Source organism: Nuphar pumila, chromosome 12 (assembly GCF_984573655.1).
Source record: "Nuphar pumila chromosome 12, dmNupPumi1.hap1.1, whole genome shotgun sequence".
In the NCBI taxonomy this organism is placed as follows: Eukaryota; Viridiplantae; Streptophyta; class Magnoliopsida; order Nymphaeales; family Nymphaeaceae; genus Nuphar; species Nuphar pumila.
The window spans coordinates 6,148,163-6,153,637 of record NC_143260.1 but is presented as its reverse complement, the minus strand read 5'-3'; positions in this window follow the sequence as shown (position 1 = coordinate 6,153,637).

Sequence of the window (5,475 nt, the reverse complement as noted above, 5' to 3'; positions counted from 1 at the left end):
ACAATCTGACATAACCTTGAAAATTCACGATATTTTTGAAAGTTGCATTGCAACGAAAATTGTTATTTAATCTTTTTGCTAATTTTTTTAATTTATACAAAATTTCAAAATATCACGAGTTTTTGGTTGTCAATATTGACTGAAAAAGAAACATTTTTGTCACTTTGCTCTGTGGTTGGAACCCCTGCCCTTACTGCTGCTGTACTTGCTTAGGGTTATGCACAAATGCTGTAAGAATCGTCTCGGATCCTTCAATCGATTCAGGGAATCGGGCGACTCCGATGCAAGGCTGAATCGATAAACTTTTAACCACAAAATGACACATGTCATAAAAATTATTTAAAAATATTAAAAAACTATTTTGATATTTTTCAAATTTAACCTTAATCAGGTCAGTTTCGTATGAATTTTCTGCCGGTACAATACGAATCGGCCTGAAGCCGATTCACAACGATACAACATTGGTATGCACCACTTCCACATTCGATCCCCTAGTAAGGAGGACGTCCCCTTCCAAGTTTTTAATTTTTTTATATTTTTTATGTTTTTTAACTTTGTACAGCGATTTTTTTTTACAAAAATGTCTTGCAAAACAACTATCTAGTTTATCACGATTTTTCTTTACAAGAAAATCTCGATATATAGATTTGCAATATTAGAGCCTCCTTTAAATATTTTGAATTTTAAAAAATTCACATATTTTATATATTTTTATCCTTAATGGTTTTCCAAGAATTTCTTATAGTAGCTTATAACTGATCTTTCCCCTTAATGTTTTTCAAAAATTAACAAAACGTTTCTTATAATTTGAATGTAAAAATAAAACTGGTTCTTTTGGCCGTAAAGAGTTATATTTATTTGTAAATATAATATTTCTTCTAAGAATGTCAATTAAACGCTGCTAACGTTAAAATAAAAGGTTAAAAAAAAAACTGCAAGAAAAAATCCTGTAATATTTTGAAAATTTGTGACCTGGTTCTTACTTCTTAGGGACAGTTCTTTGTCATTAAAAATAACCTAGAATGTCAATCATATCAAGACTCAGGCTAAAACCCGAACCTATTAAGACCCAAACGGATCATACTAAAACCGATTAACCCATATGGGTCTACTTTCTTCAGGCATTACCCAAACCCAAACCTGACCCGAATCAAACAAGTTTATTAAAGACCCAATCCGATTATACCAGACCCAGTATGTACCCAAATCCGTTAACCCATATGAGTCTACAATTTGTAGTTGTACCCAAATCTGAATTAAATTGGGTTGGGGTTTAGTCTTACTTTTAGACCCGATTCAGAATAGGGTTTTATAAGACCAGAATCGAACCCGACCTGATTACACACCCTGTGCCTGTGTACATGTGCATGTTGCCGGAATTCAAGCTATCAAAACATTAAAGACTCAACGTAATCGGTTTAGATCAGAGAAACCCCGGTTCAGGTGATGGGGTTAGAGAGAGATATTGATGCTTTGTCTCATGGACCAACCCTAAGCGGTTAAAATTTCGCGGCCGTGCCCTTTTTAAGAACTATTAGACAGAAAGAAAAATATGACTTGTCTGCTACAACAACACTTTCACCAGCTGGGGGCTCAGCTTGTCTGGTAGGACTAGCTAGTGCCACGCCACCTTGTGTTGGGACGTTGCAGCTTCAAAACCCAGTGGTATAGTTGTATGACTGGTAGGGGTCTGCCTAACCCCAACTTGCCTTTAAAAAAAAAATAAATAACAAAAGATCAATAGTTGATCAATTTTTTATGTCAATCTCCACAAGGTGGATCTGTTTAATTCTTACCACGCTGTCACTTGCACAGGGTTGGACAATTTGGGGACAAGAACCTTCAAACGATTTGTCCAACTTTAGACATAGTCATAAATATGAACGATTGGTTGATATTATAATGAAAAAATTGTGATAGTTTTCAAATATCACATTTTTTCTGTTTTTTTATAATCCAAGAAAAAAAAAAACTATCACTGACAACACATTATCTGGCCTCCTGTTGGTAAAACCCATGAGGTCCGACTCCTCCCTGACCGCCGGAGAGTACACCAACTTCTACCTTGCAGCAAGAGATTCACAAGTCGCCCCACCAGATAAGCGGAACCCTTGTGGGCTCAAATATCACATTTCTTTCATGATCAGAATTAACTATTCATTATTCATTAAGAAGATTATATGTTAATAAATGAGAAGTTTATTAACTATTTTAAATAACATCAACATTTAAATATAAAAAGAATATTTTCGTACTAACCGAATCATTTGAAGTTGAAATAAAAAGACATCAATGATGTCATATTAAAAAAAAATCAATTTCAATGAGTTATAGGAAGTATCTACAAAGAAGGTATTCAAGGTTTTGATCGCTAAAAGGTAATACATATCAATTCTTATAAGTTTATCAACATCTTTAAATTTTTAATTGATTATATAAAATAATGTTTACCAATTATTTTAGTTATTTCCTAGTACTACCAATTATAAAACGGGTTTGGGTCAGTTTGAATCGGGTTTGGGTTTGGGTCAATTAAAGAATAAAATAGGTTCGGGTACATAATTGGGTCGGGTCGGTTTTATAATATGGAGAACCATTCAGGTTGGGAATAACAAGCAGATCGGGTCCAAACGGGTTTGGGTCTTTATTTGCAATACTTAATATCTGACCGGTTTTGATTATGGGTTTATATTTTGGACTCAACCCGAACCTTTGGGTCCACTAAAATCGAGTCGGGTATACCCGATCCAGTTACACCTTCTTAAGACTCCTTACCTCATAAAATAGTGCAGTAACATGTTAGTTAATTTTCTCAAATGGAAACATAGCTCTGAACCATGTGGAGCATTCGTCACATTTGTTTATTCAGTTAACACATGCAACCAATATTATTGGTCTTATCAAAATATTTTCAAAAGGTTGATACCTTCTCCAAAAAATGAAATACTTTAAAAATATCACCCATTTTAAAAATATCCCGTTTTTATCTCGATATTGATGCAATAAAAACAAATTGCATGAAACTATGTATGAAATGAGAAGCATATTCTGAGCTCCCCCAAGTTTGTCTGCAACTTGTCTCCAAGTAGATGGTCCAAAGATACCATGCTCCTTTGCACTCACATTATAGATGGTCCAAAGATACCATGGTCATTTGCATTCAGTTACGGCAGAAACTTTTGTCAAGTGTTTTCAAGGGGGATGCGAACTGATTGGATCTGGATCAGCTAAATAGGCAAAAAAATGGATCTGGATCGGGTTGGAACAGCCAAAAATCATAAAATGTTCATATTGGATCCAGTCCGTTTGCATCCCTATTCAAGGGTTAGGGGTTTCAATGGGTCAGATCTCTCCCAGATATCTAACCTGAAACCAAATGTTCAGATAAAAAAGTACTGGCCCGGATATAACCCACACCAAAATACATGTTACGTCAGCGGATTCGGGGGCACCTTGTTGGTTGGATATCCGACCCATTGTCAGGGGACAAGCCTTGTTTCATAACTTTGCACATTTGCCTTTAAAAAAGTTCCCACATGGAAGAGAATAAAAGAATATGACTGTTACGACCAGATAAGAAAAATCAAAACAAGAATCTTGTATCCTAAAGGCTACTTTTCTTATACAAGGAATCTTATTATTTGAAAAACTAGTATATGTGGTTTTTATAGAAGAGGCAGTGGTATAAGAAGTTAAGAACCATGGACCATTTTACATCTTTCAAGTAAGTCCAAGAAACCATAAGTCCATTATTATTTTCTTAGGTACCCCGGATACCTCTGGTAGCATATTGGTAGTCTCTCTCTTAATTTGCTATTTCCTGATAATCGACCTTGGAACAAAATGTTGCATTATATGTGCAAACTCCCAAAGAAAGATGCACAAAACATTATATATATATATATATATATAGAGAGAGAGAGAGAGAGAGAGAGAGAGAGTAGGGTGTATCGTTGTACAGAAAAAAATTGATGCTAAATCGGTTTGTTTTGCACTACTGATTGCACGCGATCAGGGAAGCAGATCAGGTCATGCTGAAAATGAGCGTTTTTGCTCATGCTGACATCGTGGCCATCCGATTTGCATTTTAAAAAGCAAACAATTTAAAAAAAGAAAGTTTGCTAAGTCATTTGTATACGTAAATGAATGTAGCGAACTTTAACCTATATCTCTCCATATATAGAGAGAGAACTGAACATCCATAGGTTTTAAGTGTTTTATGATAGATCTGAACCGTTAGACGTGTTTAGCATGCTCAATTTAGTGAAAATCTACTCTTGGATCATGTTTTTTTGATGAAAAACCATATTTTTCTGAGCCGAGAAAATTGGTACCTTCATAGCTATTGATTTTGGATCACCAAAAAAACTTGCATAAAGGTCAGATTTCGGTGATCCAAAAGTCATTTTCCACTAACCAAAACCTATATATCACATCTACGATGTTAGATGTGAGAAAAAATACCTAAAACTATGATTTTTGAAGGAGCTTAATAAGACGTAACGGAAAAAGGGGGCCTAAGGAACACTATATATATATATATATATTTGCTACTAATGAAGGTAAGGAACTAATGGGCTAGAAATCATTTGTGCAAGTTGAATCACTCAATCTAACCACATGTATTCAACATGGTTTGTTTGTTAAGGATCATACAATGGATTGTAATATTTTGATGCAAAAATGTATTTTTTTAAGTCATGAAATTTTGGCACATTGTGGCCTATTGATTTTTGAACCCTTTAAAACCAAATTGCTTGTCACAATCACATGATTTAAAACAAGTTTCCTACTAAACAAACCATGTAAATCACATCCATAACATTTGATTTACAAAAAAATTGAAAACTTTTGAAGAAAAGAGTGATTTCTACTCAATAGTTTAGTAATTTCATTATTAATCAATATTTGCCCATATAAGTAAAATATTTGTTACTAACAAAGGTAAGGAACTAATGAGACAGAATATATAGGCACATAACTATTGAGTCAGAAATCATTGGTTCAAGTATTGCATACTCAATCTCACTATATAGATGTGTTCAACATGGTTTGTTTGATAAGGATCCAACCTTTGATCATGTTAATTTGACTAAAAAATATATTTTTTGAGTCATGAAAATTTAGTGAATTGTGAAGCATTGTATTTTTAACCCCTTAAAAAACCTGCTTATATGTCATGACCACATGCTTCATAAGTCTTTTTGTACTAAACAAACCTTGTAGATCACATTCATAAGGTCTGATCTAAAAAATATGAAAAAACAATTTATACACAATAGTTTTGTGCCTTCAATGAATGTGTTTCAATGAAAAAATATGTTCTTTTGAAGATTGCAAATTTGGTACACAGTAGGCCATTGATTTTTTAATTCAACCCTCCCAAAATCTGTCATATCTGTTAGAAAAACGTGATCCAAAAGTCAGTTTCTACTCAACTTAATAAGTGCAAAAAAAATTTTAAAATTAGGCTTT